Here is an 18244-nt window from a genome sequence, read left to right on the forward strand (position 1 = left end):
CTCCAATCTCACACACAGCCTGGGACCGGACTCCAATCTCACACAGAAACCGGAACTGGACACCAATCTCACATATAGCCTGGGACTGGACTCCAATCTCACGAACAGCCCGGGACTGGACTCCAATCTCACACAGAGCCTGGGACTGGTCTCCAATCTCACACAGAGCCCGGGACTGGACACCAATCTCACACAGAGCCTGGGACTGGACTCCAATCTCACACACAGCACGGGACTGGACTCCAATCTCACACACAGCCTGGGACTGGACTCCAATCTCACACACAGCCCTGGACTGGACTCCAATCTCACACACAGCCCGGGACTGGACCCCAATCTCACACACAGCCCGGGACTGGACCCGAATCTCACAAACAGCCTGGGACTTGACTCCAATCTCACACAAAGCCCGGGACTGGATTCCAATCCCACACAGAGCCCGGGACTGGACTCCAATGTCACACACCGCCTGAGACTGGACTCGAGTCTCACACAGAGCCCGGGACTGGACTCCAATCTCACACACAGCCCGGGGCTGGACTCCAACCTCACACACAGCCCGGGACATGTCTATAATCTCTCTCACAGCCCGGGACTTGTCTATAATCTCTCTCACAGCCCGGGACTTGTCTCCAAACTCGCACACAGCCCGGGACTGGACTCCAACCACACACAGAGCCCGGGACTGGACTCCAATCTCACACACAGCCCGGGACTGGACACCAATCTCACACAAAGCCTGGGACTGCACTCCAATCTCACACACAGCCCACACACAGCCCAGGACTGGACTCCAATCACATACACGGCCCGGGATTGGACTCCAGTCTCACAGACAGCCCGGGACTGGATTCCAATCTCACACACAGCCTGGGACTGGACTCCAATCTCACACACAGCCTGGGACTGGACTCCAATCTCACACACAGCCCGGGACTGGACTCCAACCACACACGCAGCCCGGGACTGGACTCCAATTTCACACACAGCCCGGGACTGGAGTCCAATCTCACACACAGCCTGGGACTGGACTCCAATCTCACACACAGCCCAGGACTGGACTCCAATTTCACACACAGCCCGGGATTTGACTCCAATCTCACACACAGCCTGGGACTGGACTCCAATCTTACGCACAGCCCGGGACTGGACTCCAATCTCACACACAGCCCGGGACTGGACTCCAATCTCACACAGAGCCTGGGACTGGACTCCAATCTCACGCACAGCCCTCGATTGGACTCCAATCTCACACACAGCCCAGGACTGGACTCCAAACTCACAAAGAGCCCGGGACTGGACTCCAATCTCACACACAGCCCGGGACTGGACACCAATCTCACACAAAGCCTGGGACTGCACTCCACCACACAGCCCACACACAGCCCAGGACTGGACTCCAATCACATACACGGCCCGGGATTGGACTCCAGTCTCACAGACAGCCCGGGACTGGATTCCAATCTCAATCACAGCCTGGGACTGGACCCCAATCTCACACACAGCCTGGGACTGGACTCCAATCTCACACACAGCCTGGGACTGGACTCCAATCTCACACACAGCCTAGGACTGTACCGACATGTGTGAATATTTAGTGAGGGGGGAATTATGTGGCGGGAACCTGCCTGCCAATAATATTAAAATTCATGGAAATCTATTCAAATGAAATTAATGCCCATTGAGGGCATGATCCTCGTGATGTCACCGACGAGTGGTGTGGTAAATCGGGAAACATGTTCGCGCTGGCGAGAATTGCGTTTCCTGACTCTCACAGGATTTTCCATCCACGTCGTCAATCCTGCACATGGACAGAACAGGCTCAAAATCACCCCCACTGTGTACGTACCATTATTGGTGGGTTTGCACAGAGCGGTTACATATTGTGAAGTCCTCATACCGATGAAAACATTTGTGTTTTCACAACTTTCAATTTTCCTAAAATGGTAATTCTATGCAATTTTCTAAACGTAGATTTCATGAATTTAATTCCTGAAAGCTGCATGTGTTAGAATATGAAGTGCTGATGTTTTAGACATGGAATCATCTGTGAAAACTAAAAATAAAATATAAAAATGAAAAGCTTTTTAAAAGTCCTATTGTGCGGAAATTCACACAATTCTCTTTCTCAGTAAGCCGCTTAACTTCAGATTTGCATTTTTCATTCCAGAGGGATCTCTTCTGTATTTTAGCTGGAATTGTTACTTCGAGCTGGACCTATTTTTCTCGATTTTCAGTGAGCTATTACAGGTAATTGTGCACTCCATAGGAAGATTACCAAACCTTTCATCATCCATACCGGTTAAGTGGCACACTCGCTATGAAAAGAATATTATAGGTATAATGTGGTTGGTTTGTCTTTGTCTAGTTTTCACGAGCTATGCTGTAGTTTTACAAATCACCATTTTGTTCGCGGGTCATAAATAACATTCCAAAGAGGGTTATCAACCTTTTGTTTTGAAAAAAAAGATAAATATTGCCTTGTTTTTTTCCGAAGTGCTTCACGTTAGCTCTCCATTGGACAAGCTCACCTTCAATGAACTCCTACACAAGTGCACGTTATCAGTTAGATTTTCAGTTTTAACCACCTGGGTGCTAAGCATCACAAAACAAGAGGGACATCAGGTGGGTGGCAGTAACAGAAGGTGCCGAATTAACCATCCTTTCAGGAATAGAAGGAAAACACAGCGGTTCGCAATCCTCTCAATCAGGGTGCAAATTTTTGTCAGTGTTTAAAAAACATTTTTGCAAGTTAAACGACATTGTTGAAATGCACAAAGAAAATAGTTAACCGCTGACATATTTAAATCCCCATATTGTGCTGTATTTCAATGAAGTTTTAAATCTGCTCGCCACAAAACAGATTCATCATTGAAGGTTCAAGGAACCACAGTCAGCAGCACATTTTCCTTTTAGACGGGTACTGTTACATTAAAGTTCAAGCACTCTTCACAATACTTGTTCTAGAGGTATAGGGGGCTGGATTCCCCCCAAATGGGACTATGTCCCCATGCCGGTGTAGAAATGCTGGAGTTTTACTCTAGAGATTCCTGCAAAAAAGTACAGATAATTCAATGCCCTGCAGGGGGCTAGCAGGGACCCGGAGTAACTCCCGCCTTAGCTGCGATACGGGCCCCCGTACTTCCGGTTTTGAGTCCGCGCATGCACACGGCGGCAGCCTCCAGCGTCCACGCCGAGCTCCATGGCGGACTCGGATATTGAGAGGCAGGCTTAAAAATTTGACCATTCCAATCGGCCGCGCACCCATGGATCTGACCGCGCGGATCTAAACCTCGGCCGCCTATCAGGTCCCCCACCCCCCCGGTGTCCGATCCCACCCCCCAGCCCCACTAGGGCGACCGTGGACTAAGCCTCTGCCAATGAGCCCCCAGCTGCATGCCATACTCCGCGATTCTCAGGTCCCGGAGAATCGCCGGACTGGCGACGGGCCCGATTTTGGCGTGATATTGGATTATCCGCCCCCGCACCGAACGCGCTTTCGCCGCGGGGCTGCGGAGAATCCAGCCCAGGATGTCTGAAATTTACCAGTTTGTAATGGCATGAATGGATCAATTGTCTAAAGAGACTAGTTGGAGGAAGTCTTTATTGGTTTATTGTGTCTCGGTGACTTACTTTGCACATTTACCCACGGGGCATTGTAGTCGCCTATATCAACTCGGAGGGTGGAGTCGCTCGCTGGCCTCAACGGCCCTTCAAGGCTGTGAGCCTATCGGTTTAAGGGGGTCTGACAGCTGGTTTTGCAGGCAGCACTTCTCCTGGCCTCATTGCTGGGATTGTGACGATATCACCATTGAGGGATTTCCCTTCCAGTGGCAGCTGGAAAGTGGGTTGGAACAGGTGAATACACAGGGTCAGCAGAGGGGGGGCGACTGTGAAGTCCGTGGGTGGGGTCCTGTGAGATACCAGGCTGCAGGGAAGCTGGGTATAAAGGGTTATGGGTTAAATGCAGGCACTTGGGACTAGCTTAGTGGTAAAAACTGGGAGGCACGGACAAATTGGGCCGAAGGGCCGGTTTTCATGCTGTAAACCTCTATAGCTCTATGGGCAGAGTGGGGGACCCTGACAAGGGGTGTTTTCCAGCCTCATAAAGCCGAAAGGCCCTCACACGGGAGGAGGAAGACTGCAGTGTGAATGAACCCCCCAACTCAGGCTGCACTTTGAAACCAGAAGGAATGAGGGGCGGAATTCTCCGGAAACGGCGCGATGTCCGCCGACTGGCGCCCAAAACGGCGCCAATCAGACGAGCATCGCGCCGCCCCAAAGGTGCAGAATGCTCCGCATCTTTGGGGGCCGAGCCCCAACATTGAGGGGCTAGGCCGACGCTGGAGGAATTTCCGCCCCGCCAGCTGGCGGAAACGGCCTTTGTTGCCCCGCCAGCTGGCGCGGAAATGACATCCCCGGGCGGCGCATGCGCGGGAACGTCAGCTGCCGCTGGCAGTTTCCCACGCATGCGCAGTGGAGGGAGTCCCTTCCACCTCCGCCATGGTGGAGACCGTGGCAGAGGCGGAAGGGAAAGAGTGCCCCCACGGCACAGGCCCGCCCGCAGATCGGTGGGCCCCGATCGCGGGCCAGGCCACCGTGGGGGCACCCCCCGGGGCCAGATCGCCCCGCGCCACCCCCCCCCCCCCCCCAGGACCCCGGAGCCCACCCACGCCGCCTTGTCCCGCCGTTCAAAAGGTGGTTTAATCCACGCCGGCGGGACAGGCAATTTATCGGCGGGACTTCGGCCCATCCGGGCCGGAGAATCGAGCGTGGGGGCCCGCCAACCGGCCCGGCGCGATTCCCGCCCCCACCGAATCTCCGGTGCCAGAGACTTCGGCAACCGGCGGGGGCGGGATTCACGCCAGCCCCCGGCGATTCTCCGACCCGGCGGGGTGTCGGAGAATGACGCCCGAGATGTCTGGCAGTTCAAGACCACTGGTTATGGAGACCATGCTGTCAGGGATTAGTGTCTGGATGGCTGGCTGTTCAACGTAGAAGGCTCATTTAATCCACAGCCCATGAGAGCTGGGGTGCTGAGGGTGCCCTCTAAGGACGAAGTTGACTGCAAATTGCAGTCTTCACATGGTGTGCCTCATGCCTCGCCTACCACAAGGGGAAACCAGTTGCCTAATCAGCTCCCTGACCCTTCCTTGATGAGTCAATTGTGCCCCTTTAGTCAGCATTGCAATGCATGAATGTACCACTGATTGGTGCCCAATTGTTAACCCTTTGGAAGCCTAGCCCCCATGTATTGAACTCTAAGGTTAATTCTCATGTCTCCATAACAAAGAGGTGACACTGATATGGCCCCCAATGGAAGATGTTATAGTGAAGTTATCGGTCACCTGTTCAGGAGATGACTGGTGGCAGCATCTCTTTCCCCTGTGAGGTTAGAATGTAGGTCCATTGAATGCACTAGGCTACCCTCACTCCTCACTTTTGGGGAGTCACATGGTCTGGTAAGGCTTTCAAGGGTTGAAGCGCTTCATTCAGGTGCAGTTGATAGGGGCAACTGTGGGGAAGTGGCTATTGTGTGACGGGGAGGGAGTGGTGCTCAGTGGAAAGGTGCTCAGATGGGGGTTGCATGTGGGCGGATGTCTCAGATCCTGAGAGGGCTATGGGGCAGGGCATTGTCAGGACTCCTCATCACCCGGGCCCTTGGGAGGCCATATTCGGGTTGTCGGACCAGCCGGGGTTGGAAACGGGTGTGGAGGCAGATGCTGTAGCCTTCGCCTCATTGATCGCCCGAAGGCGGATCCTGTTGGGATGGAGAGCCTCTCCACCCTGTGCCCTGGCATGGCGGGGTGACCTGTTGTAATTCTGGACTCTTGAGAAGGTTAAGCTTGAACTGAGGGGAAGGATGGAGGGGTTCTACAATTCATGGGCATTATTCATTAGGCACTTTCGAGAATTGGATCACATCGAACATTAGGGGGGTTGGGGGCTGGGAGGGTTGGGGGGAGGGGGATGGGGAGGGGGACTGTGTGTATTAATGATGACTGTGGGTGATTCCTGATTCCTTTTCCTTATTTGTTTATGTTAACATGTGGGCAGTTGTTTGGGGGTTGGTGGGAGGATGGGATTGTTGTTGTTGATATGGGGATTGACATTATATTCGTTACTGCTTATTGTTTATTGTTGGTGGGTGCAAATTTGGGAGAAAATGTGAAAAAGGAGGAGAATAAAAATATTTTTTTAAAAGAAACGACTCCTCATCGCTCACTTTGATGTTCTCTTCCTTTCAGATTTTGATTCGGGAGAATCATGGAACCAGTCGAGATGGCAATTCTTTTTATTGCGATCGAGCAGCAGCGGCGACATAGATGTGCCACTGCATGCGACCAGGCCAGCACCCTGCAGAGGAGGGGGGGCAGGGTCTTCCAAGAGGAGGGCAACGCATGGCAGAGCTTCGGAGGAAACACGAGCGGCTATGGGTATTCCGCCATAGAACGTTCTACCTGATTCAAAGTATATCCACTCAGGAGGTAGTCAATGATGCCAGTGAGGAGGTCACAAGTACCCGCCAAGACTCACTACAATGAGGCTCATGCGTCAACATGTGCGGTGGTTGAGCAGATGATTGGACTTCTCGAGTTGCGGTTCTGGTGCCTCGACCAGAGCTATCCATACACCTCCCGTCATACTGGTCTGCTGCGTTCTCTGCAACTTGGCACTACAATGGGATGAGAAGCTGGACTAGAAGGAAATGGAAGAGTGCCACATCTCCTCGGATGAGGAGAATGTCAAGAATGGCAGCAAGGGGCAACTCGCGGAGGAGGAGGAAGGACCTTGGGCGATGGACAGGGCTTGCATGGGGCGCAGGGCTAGAGACACCTTCATAGCCTCTGGGTTTGGTGATGAGCAGGACTAGGGTATGAAGACCTCTCCCACCAAACATCTTCTCAGTACTGTGGTTGCTGTGAGAGGTCATTGTGATGGTGGCTATAACAATGGAAATGGCTCTAAAATGATTGTCCGCACGCTGCAGGAGAATGATGATGACATGCAATGAGGACAGAGCGATGTTCCTCTTATCCACTGCAAAATGTCTGACTCCTGCCTGACAGAGAGCTGAATTCAACCTGCCAATAAATGGACTGATCTAGGGCCCCAAAGATGCTGAATGACACATCTCAGCTGGTACTGCGTCCTCAGAGGTCCTCGTGATCAACTAACGAGGTCAACAGACACTCACATATTTTGGCCACTCACATATTTTGGCCCTTGGCATCCTCGTAATTGAAGAATACTGGCAGACGTGAGAGGACTGAGCGTTGATGTTGGCGGTGGGGAGGGGGGTGGGTGGGGGGGTCTGAACCTTCGATGCATGGGGTTTGGTGGGGGGGTACTGGGGGCGCTATGCCAGCAGCGGTATGGTTTTACTGCACATTAGTGTGGGAGAGACATGGTGCTGCTATTCTCACACTTCACAGGGATGAAGCGCTGGGTTTGTGTGGGTGTTTGCAGAGCATGGCGCCATGACATGGCGGCGTGGAAGATGCGTGTGGGTGAACAAGTGGTTTTTGATAGAAGTGAGCTTTTACAATGGTGAATTATCTCTATTAGTGCCTGGCTTCACCCATGCCGACTGGGTACTTCTAGTTTCTTTCCCTTCCTCACCCTCCCGCTACATCTAGGTGCATCCCCAGGATCCACAGTTGAAGTTGAGGTGGCTTGTTGACTTCCACGCCCTGTTACCTGAGGTTACCTTGGTGGCTGTTCCCTGTGGGGCATGGGCCTTGAGGGTCCAGGCTTATTTTTAAGCTTTGTGGGTGCTGCAGTGTGCCATTCATAAGGAGGGGGATGTCAGATGGGTTGAACACTCCCAAGGTGTGGAATTCTGCCCTCCAGCCTATCTTCTTCCCTTCGGGTGCCATGGGATTCTGGGGTGAAGGTTCAGCTGGAGTGAGATCCAGAAGCTCCAATGTCCTCTGCTGCTGACACTCGTGGATTCTCACTAGTGCCTGCACCATGCAGCCATGGAATGAGCTGAGCCTTGGAGTGGACATCCCCCACCATGAAATGTACATCCCATGCCAATGTCTCCAATGTGGACGACATCCTTGCAGTGCTTTGTTGTGTGAGAGTGACAGCACCATCCCCTCAGACAGAAGTCAGTGGGACTCCTCCAGTCAGCCTTGCTGTGATAGCTTCCTGATGCTCGTGCCTCTGCCTTTGATGCTCCAGCAGCTCTGGGACAACCAGACCCAGGGGCACATCATCGGACTGGATTTCAGCGGAGTTCTAGGCTCCGGCTCCCTTCCAAATGCCGGATCCCTGTGACGTTCCTTCCTCCGCCTGTCTAGATCTTCAGCTGTGAGGTGCTCACCAGCGAGTGACCCAGAAGCCTGCCTACTAGCAAATCCAACCGAAGTATGAGTATTTGTGCTGATGGATGATGCAGGTGACAGCTATGATGCCTGCTCGATGCTCGTCTCTGAGATGCTTCCTTGGGAGCTGCTCAGGTCTGTGGTCTCCAGAGGGCGCAAGGATGGTCTGGGCTGGTTGGCTTATTGTCCTGCAAGGGAAGTGAGAAGGCATTAGTACAGGACAGGGGCAGATTGATGGGAGAAAGTTAACTCACGTGAGGCTTGCACTATAGCTGCATGTGTTGAGGGTTTTCACTTTTGTTTGGTGCCCCCACCTCACCCTCTGCCCAGGTGCAGTCCTGCTCCTCACTGGCCAGCTCAAGTGATCTTTCCTCAAAAGGCGTTAGGGTTCTCATCTCTAACATGACGCCATGACAAATTCTGGGAACCCGTGCGGTGGCTGGGAGAGAGATCACGATGGTGGTGCGGTGGGTGTGTTAAGGGGTGCAACAGAAGATATGAGGTGCCAGGCTCGCCATGGCTGCATGAAGAAGGTCAGTCATCTTCTTTCAGCATTGTAGCCCTGTCCTCTTCTGGAACGAACTGGCACTCACTAGCTGACCACATCCTCCCAGGCAGGGTTGGTGACCTTGTTTGCTGGACGTCTGGCTAATCACGGCATCCCGAAAACGGAGTAAATGCGTCGCTCACCACGTGGCGTTTAAACACCATTGGCATATCAGTAGCGGGCCTGACCCTCTATTCTCCGGGGCCTCCGCGATTCACCGCCGCCAATGGGCTGAGTTCCCGATGACACGGTTCACGTGTCACCTCAGCGGTCGGGAACCCGGTGTGGTTGATTCGGACTGTATCCAGCGCCGCCACAATAGGCTAGAATCCGTGCCGCTGGCCGGGGGGGCTTCCGTGATGGCTGGGGGGACTGGTGGAGGGTGGCCAGGGGGTGGCCAGGGGGCAGTATTTTGCAGCTCGGTTCTGCGCACTGCCGGCCCCATGTTTACGGCGTGACCACTGCAGGTCGTCGCCATGCGCATGCGTGGTCACGGCCCCTACTATTCTCCAGGCGTTTATATCGTGGGAGCCGGGAGTTTTACTCGACGCGGCTGCTAGCCCCTCACCAGTCGCAGGATCGGCGAGGGGTTGGCGCCAATTTTTATGTTGTAAAATGCCACAGTCCCCACGCCAGCATCGCCACTTAGCCTCCAAAACGATGATTCCAGTCCTATGGTCACTGTCTGTGCGGAGTCTGCACGTTCTCCCTGTGTCTGCGTATGTTTCCTCCGGCTGCTCTGGTTTCCTTCCACAGTCCAAAGACGTGCAGGTCAGGTGGATTGACCACGATAAATTGCCCTTAGTGTCCATAAAGGTTAGGAGGGGTTATTGGGTTACGGAGATAGGGTGGAAGTGAGGGCTTAAAGTGGGTTGGTGCAGACTCGATGGGCTGAATGGCCTCCTGGTGCACCTTATCCTCTATGTTCTCCCGCCAGAGCTGAGTTGCACCAGTTTTACGTTCCCTTTGGGGTTGTAAAGCGGGAGGCGTTTCAATGTTCCACGCCATGCAAATTTATGCATGCATGGAATACGAGGGATTCCCAGGGAATCCCGCTATCGGTCCACCATCTTGAGCAGGCAGCCCCATAGTAAGGTCCTGCGACTGGCCACTCCCTCCCCCCACTGCTAATCGGGCTCGGCCCCCACCATACCGTAAATCGGCCCCAACTCCCTCCCCACCACACTGCACCCCACTCCCGGATCGCCTGGGTGCCCCCCTCCCACTCCCGGATCGCCTGGGTGCTGCCCCCCACTCCCGGATCGCCTGGGTGCGCCCCCCACTCCCGGATCGCCTGGGTGCCCCCCCCCCACTCCCGGATCGCCTTGGTGCCCCCCCCCACTCCCGGAGCGCCTGGGTGCCCCCCCACTCCCGGATCGCCTGGGTGCGCCCCCCACTCCCGGATCGCCTGGGTGCCCCCCCCCCACTCCCGGATCGCCTTGGTGCCCCCCCCCAATCCCGGATCGCCTGGGTGCCCCCCCCCCCACTTATAATTGATAATATGGAAAGATGTGTCATTTGAAACATGGAAGTAGAACATAGAACATAGAACATAGAAAATACAGCACAGAACAGGCCCTTCGGCCCACGATGTTGTGCCGAACCTTTGTCCTAGATTAATCATAGATTATCATTGAATTTACAGTGCAGAAGGAGGCCATTCGGCCCTTTGAGTCTGCACCGGCTCCTGGAAAGAGCACCCAACCCAAACTCAACACCTCCACCCAACACCAAGGGCAATTTTGGACATTAAGGGCAATTTATCATTGGCCAATTCACCTAACCTGCACATCTTTGGACTGTGGGAGGAAACCGGAGCACCCGGAGGAAACCCACGCAGACACGGGGAGGACGTGCAGACTCCGCACAGACAGTGACCCAAGCCGGAATCGAACCTGGGACCCTGGAGCTGTGAAGCATTGTGCTATCCACAATGCTACCGTGCTGCCCTTAAGAACAAATAAATCTACACTATATCATTTTACCGTAATCCATGTACCTATCCAATAGCTGCTTGAAGGTCCCTAATGTTTCTGACTCAACTACTTCCACAGGCAGTGCATTCCATGCCCCCACTACTCTCTGGGTAAAGAACCTACCTCTGATATCCCTCCTATATCTTCCACCTTTCACCTTAAATTTATGTCCCCTTGTAATGGTTTGTTCCACCCGGGGAAAAAGTCTCTGACTGTCTACTCTATCTATTCCCCTGATCATCTCATAAACCTCTATCAAGTCGGCCCTCATCCTTCTCCGTTCTAATGAGAAAAGGCCTAGCACCCTCAACCTTTCCTCGTAAGACCTACTCTCCATTCCAGGCAACATCCTGGTAAATCTTCTTTGCACCTTTTCCAAAGCTTCCACATCCTTCCTAAAATGAGGCGACCAGAACTGTACACAGTACTCCAAATGTGGCCTTACCAAAGTTTTGCACAGCTGCATCATCACCTCACGGCTCTTAAATTCAATCTCTCTGTTAATGAACGCGAGCACACCATAGGCCTTCTTCACAGCTCTATCCACTTGAGTGGCAACTTTCAAAGATGCATGAACATAGACCCCAAGATCTCTCTGCTCCTCCACATTGCCAAGAACTCTACCGTTAACCCTGTATTCCGCATTCATATTTGTCCTTACAAAATGGACAACCTCACACTTTTCAGGGTTAAACTCCATCTGCCACTTCTCAGCCCAGCTCTGCATCCTATCTGTGTCTCTTTGCAGCCGACAACAGCCCTCCTCACTATCCACAACTCCACCAATCTTCGTATCGTCTGCAAATTTACTGACCCACCCTTCAACTCCCTCATCCAAGTCATTAATGAAAATCACAAACAGCAGAGGACCCAGAACTGATCCCTGCGGTACGCCACTGGTAACTGGGATCCAGGCTGAATATTCACCATCCACCACCACTCTCTGACTTCTATCGGTTAGCCAGTTTGTTATCCAACTGGCCAAATTTCCCACTATCCCATGCCTCCTTACTTTCTGCATAAGCCTACCATGGGGAACCTTATCAAATGCCTTACTAAAATCCATGTACACTACATCCACTGCTTTACCTTCATCCACATGCTTGGTCACCTCCTCAAAGAATTCAATAAGACTTGTAAGGCAAGACCTACCCCTCACAAATCCGTGCTGACTATCCCTAATCAAGCAGTGTCTTTCCAGATGCTCAGAAATCCTATTCTTCAGTACCCTTTCCATTACTTTGCCTACCACCGAAGTAAGACTAACTGGCCTGTAATTCCCAGGGTTATCCCTAGTCCCTTTTTTGAACAGGGGCACGGCATTCGCCACTCTCCAATCCCCTGGTACCACCCCTGTTGACAGTGAGGACGAAAAGATCATTGCCAACGGCTCTGCAATTTCATCTCTTGCTTCCCATAGAATCCTTGGATATATCCCGTCAGGCCCGGGGGACTTGTCTATCCTCAAGTTTTTCAAAATGCCCAACACATCTTCCTTCCTAACAAGTATTTCCTCGAGCTTACCAATCTGTTTCACACTGTCCTCTCCAACAATATCGCCCCTCTCATTTGTAAATACAGAAGAAAAGTACTCGTTCAAGACCTCTCCTATCTCTTCAGACTCAATACACAATCTCCCGCTACTGTCCTTGATCGGACCTACCCTCGCTCGAGTCATTCTCATATTTCTCACATATGTGTAAAAGGCCTTGGGGTTTTCCTTGATCCTACCCGCCAAAGATTGTTCATGCCCTCTCTTAGCTCTCCTAATCCCTTTCTTCAGTTCCCTCCTGGCTATCTTGTATCCCTCCAATGCCCTGTCTGAACCTTGTTTCCTCAGCCTTACATAAGTCTCCTTTTTCCTCTTAACTAGACATTCAACCTCTCTTGTCAACCATGGTTCCCTCACTCGACCATCTCTTCCCTGCCTGACAGGGACATACATATCAAGGACACGTAGCACCTGTTCCTTGAACAAGTTCCACATTTCACTTGTGTCCTTCCCTGCCAGCCCATGTTCCCAACTTATGCACTTCAATTCTTGCCTGACAACATCGTATTTACCCTTCCCCCAATTGTAAACCTTGCCCTGTTGCACGTACCTATCCCTCTCCATTACTAAAGTGAAAGTCACAGAATTGTGGTCACTATCTCCAAAATGCTCCCCCACTAACAAATCTATCACTTGCCCTGGTTCATTACCCAGTACTAAATCCAATATTGCCCCTCCTCTGGTCGGCCAATCTACATACTGTGTTAGAAAAGCTTCCTGGACACACTGCACAAACACCACCCCATCCAAACTATTTGATCTAAAGAGTTTCCACTCAATATTTGGGAAGTTAAAGTCGCCCATGACTACTACCCTATGACTTCTGCACCTTTCCAAAATCTGTTTCCCAATCTGTTCCTCCACATCTCTGCTACTATTGGGGGGCCTATAGAAAACTCCTAACAAGGTGACTGCTCCTTTCCTATTTCTGACTTCAACCCATACTACCTCAATAGGGTGATACTCCTCGAACTGCCTTTCTGCAGCTGTTATACTATCTCTGATTAATAATGCCACCCCCCCCACCTCTTTTACCACCCTCCCTAATCTTATTGAAACATCTATAGCCAGGGACCTCCAACAATCATTTCTGCCCCTCTTCTATCCAAGTTTCAGTGATGGCCACCACATCGTAGTCCCAAGTACCGATCCATGCCTTAAGTTCACCCACCTTATTCCTGATGCTTCTTGCAAGTCTATCAATATCTGGCCTGAGGGAAACATGAGAGGATACAGGGAAAGATCCCACAAAGGGTTAACAGCAGCTGTCAGGGAAGGATTGTAAAATGCAGATAGCCTTGGTCAAGCAGGCTCAGCAAACAAGACAAACAGGATTTTGAATGAAGCCAAAAACAATGGCTCACACCTTCATTGAAAGTAACTATCTTAGTAAGGAGCTGAAAAAGAAATGATGAGGTTCAGCTAATTTGGTGAGAATTCTAGGTGTGAAAATTTGCTAATACAAGGTTTATCAGTCTACGAGAAACATAATTCAAAGCCAAAATCAAAGTCAAAATTGAGCTGAGGACACAATTGGAATATAAAACTATAGAAATGACAGGAATTAAAAGTAACACCTCTTGAAGTCAAAGCATTTTGAACATCACAAAGGAAACAATGTAATCAGATCTATGAAATGAAGTCATGTCAAAATGAATACTTAGTTGGATTAAAAGGTTTAGATCAAAGATGCTTTTTACAATCAAAGAAAATAAGAGTTACTTTACAATAACGTCATAGAAACTTAATTGTTAGAAAGCGAATAAAAACCAAGAGACCAGGGCAGAAAGAACCAGAACGACAACCAGAACTCAGAGAGAGGGGAGAAGCAGCTAGAGACAGATTCCAGTCAGCTCGGTCATGGGAAAGAGACAGGGCAAAGCAGCCGAGCTAAAATAGCTGATACATCTAAGGAAGACTAGAATTTAAGAAGTAGGCAGAGTCAGCTCAGAGATAGCTCTTATAGCTCTGTACATGGGAAAGATAGGACACAGCAACTGAGCTCATCAACGAATACATCTAAAGAAGACCAGATTTTAAAAAGAAGATTGATTGTCAAGTTGGGCCTGAAGGTCCCTTCAATCAATCAGAAGGATCCAGAAGCAAGATCTTTTTACTTTTCTGTAAAGACAGTGGTTGCATCTTTTAAAAAGAGGAAAAAATATATATAATAATAAAATAACTTAAAAGTTTTAACCTGAAACAGTGGTTATTAGTCTACTTTACTTACTTAGCAATGCGGGACCCAGGACCGATGCTACTATGTGGTAAGTAGATGAAATCTTCGGTGAAGGTATGGGTTATACCGGGGGATAACGTGAAAATATAGTTTAACCTGAATAGCACCCACTGAAGCTTGCATCGGAGTCGGGGAGCGAGAATTCCTGATCACCATTTAGAATGCCGGCCCTTTTTGGTATAGGGGGACTTCTAAGAATAGTGGTGAGTTTTCAAAAACACACTCCCGGATCGCCTGGGTGACCCCTCCACCACTCCCGGATCACCTGGGTGCACCCCCCACTTCCGGATCGCCTGGGTGCCCCCCCCACTCCCGGATTGCCTGGGTGCCCCCCCTAACTCCCGGGTCGCCTGGGTGCCCCCCCCACTCCCGGATCGCCTGGGTGCCCCCCCCACTCCCGGATCGCCTGGGTGCCCCCCCCACTCCCAGATTGCCTGGGTGCCCCCCCACTCCCGGATCGCCTGGGTGACCCCTCCACCACTCCCGGATCGTCTGGGTGCCCCCCCACTCCCGGATCGCCTGGGTGCCCCCCCACTCCCAGATCGCCTGGGTGACCCCTCCACCACTCCCGGATCGCCTGGGTGCCCCCCCCACTCCCGGATCACCTGGGTGACCCCTCCACCACTCCCGGATCGCCTGGGTGCCCCCCCACCCCCGGATCGCCTGGGTGCCCCCCTCCCACTCCTGGATCACCTAGGTGTCCCCCCACTCCCGGATCGCCTGGGTGCCCCCTCCCACTCCCGGATCGTCTGGTGCCCCCCCCACTCCCGGATCGCCTAGGTGCCCCCCCCACTCCCGGATTGCCTGGGTGCCCCCCCCCAACTCCTGGATTGCCTGGGTGCCACGTACCACAATATTAATGGATCAAAGCTGCAGGTGGTTTATACAAGCTGTCAATTTTAGACCACTGCTCCAAAGCTATGAATGGCCTGCATATAACGGATCTATGGGAACTTGAGGCAGGCACAGCTGATCTCCTTCAAAGAATTGATACGTGGAGCTGCAAGCTAAGTATTACAGCAATAATGCCTCCCACTGCCAATGTCTGGACTGCTCTCTCCCTTCGAGACAGGCATCCCTTTTCTGGAGCGTTGGGGGAGAGGTGGTGGAGGAATCTGTGGAACAGGTTCCTTTAGCAGGGGGTCCCTGTGGGAGGTCGCCTAATTACAGGGCTGCCTTTGTAAAAAATTAATTTATGGGATGTGGGCGTCGCTGGTTAGACCAGCATTTATTGCCCATCCCTAGTTGCCCTTCAGAAGGTGAGTTGCCTTCTTGAGCCACTGCAGCCCTTGAGGTGTAGATACGCCCACTGTGTTGTTAGGGAGGGAGTTCCAGGATGTGGCCCCAGTGACAGTGAAGGAACGGCGATATATTTTCAAGTCAGGGTGGTGAGTGACTAGGTGGGTAACCTCAGGTGGTGGGGTTCCCAGGTATCTGCCGCTCTTGGCCTTTTAGATGGTAGAGGTTGTGGGTTTGGAAGGTGCTGCCTAAGGAACCTTGGTGAGTTACTGGAGTGCATCTTGTAGATTGCACACACGGCTGCCACTGTTCAGCGGTGGTGGAGGGTTTGAATTTTTGTGGAAGGGAGAGTAATCAAGCGGCTGCTTTGCCCTGGATGTTGCCGAGCTTCTTGAGTGTTGTTGGAGCTGCACTTATCCAGGCAAGTGGAGAGTATTCCATTACATTCCTGACTTGTGCATTGTAGATGGTGGACAGGCTTTTGGTGGGGTCAGGGGGTGAGTTACTCACCGTAGGATTCCTAACTTTTGACCTGCCCTGGTAGCCACAGTATTTATATGGCAAGTCCAGTTCAGTTTCTGATCAATGGTAACCCCCAGGATGTTGACTGTGGGGGATACAGCGATGGTAATGCCATTGAATTTCAAGGGGTTAGATCCTCTCTTGCCACTTGTTAGCCCAAGCCCAAACATTGTCCAGGCCTTGCCGCAGTTGGACATGGACTGCTTCATTATCTGAGGAGCCGTGAATGTTGCTGAACCTTGTGCAGTCATCCGCAAAAGTCCCCACTTCTGACCTTCTGTTGGAAGGGAGGTAATTGAAACTAATGTGGCAGGGAGATGGGAACCAATGCAGGAAGTCGGAGGAAAGTAAAACGGGGACAGAAACAAAAGGCAGTAAGGGGGAAAGTGTAAGGCAGAGAAGACTTAGTCGAAAATCAAGAAGGGCTACAGTACAGGGTACAGTGACTGAAGAGAGCTCAGTTAATATGCCCAGTAATATGAAAAGGAATAAAATGGGAAGTAAAAACATAAATGGAAAGTGAAGCAGCAGGTTATTACATGAAGATATCGGTTCAACGATAAGGAAAATTAGGAGAAAAATTAAAAGGAAAAATAATTTAGGAGAGGTTACTGATAGAGGTGTTAAGATTCAAAATAGAGGTAAGAAAGTCAACATAAGGGTACTTTACCTGAATGCTCGTAGTATTCGGAATAAAGGTAAATGAGTTGATGACACAAATCATTGTGAAAGATTATGATTTAGTGGCCATTACAAAACATGGTTAAAGGATGGTCATGACTGGGAGTTAAAGGGCAGCATGGTGGCGCAGTGTGTTAGCCCTGCTGCCTCACGGCGCCGAGGTCCCAGGTTCGATCCCGGCTCTGGGTCACTGTCCGTGTGGGGTTTGCACATTCTCCCTGTGTTTGCGTGGGTTTCGCCACCACAACCCAAAGATGCGCAGGGTAGGTGAATTGGCCACACTAAATTGCCCCTTAATTGGAAAAAAATGAATTGGGTACTCTAAATTTAAAAAAGAAATGACTGGGAGTTAAATATCCAAGGGCATCAAACTATTTGGAAGGACAGAGTTGATGGTAAGGGAGGTGGTGTAGCTCTGATACTTAAGGATGACATCCGGGCAGTAGTGAGGGATGATATTGGTGCGGTGGAGGATAAGGTTGAATCCATTTGGGTGGAAATCAGGGATAGTAAGGCGAAAAAGTCACTGATAGGAGTAGTCGAGAGGCCACCAAATAGTAACATTACAGTGGGGCAGGCAATAAACAACAAAATAACTGATGCATGTAGAAATGGTACAGCAGTTATCATGGGGGATTTTAATCTACATGTCCGCCGGTCAAGGCAGCCTTAAGGAGGAGTTTATAGAAAGTATCCACGATAGTTTTCGAGAACAATATGTAATGGAACCTACGAGGGAACAAGCGATCCTAGATCTGGTCCTGTGTAATGAGACAGGATTGATTAATGATCTCATAGTTAGGGATCCTCTCGGAAGCAGTGATCACAATATAGTGGAATTTAAAATACAGATGGAGGGTGAGAAGGTAAAATCAAACACTGTGTTTTGTGCTTAAACAAAGGAGATTACAATGGGATGAGAGAAGAGCTGGCTAAGGTAGACTGGGAGCAAAGGCTTTAAGGTGAAACAGTTGAGGAACAGTGAAGAACCTTCCAAGCGATTTTTCACAGTGCTCAGCAAAGATTTATACCAACAAAAAGGAAGGACGGTAGAGAGAAGGAAAATCGACCATGGATATCTAAGGAAATAAGGGAGAGTATCAAATTGAAGGAAAAAGCAGACAAAGTGGCAAACCTTAGCGGGAGACTAGAGGA

The sequence above is a fragment of the Scyliorhinus torazame genome, chromosome 7, assembly GCF_047496885.1.
Source record: "Scyliorhinus torazame isolate Kashiwa2021f chromosome 7, sScyTor2.1, whole genome shotgun sequence".
Classification (NCBI taxonomy): domain Eukaryota; kingdom Metazoa; phylum Chordata; class Chondrichthyes; order Carcharhiniformes; family Scyliorhinidae; genus Scyliorhinus; species Scyliorhinus torazame.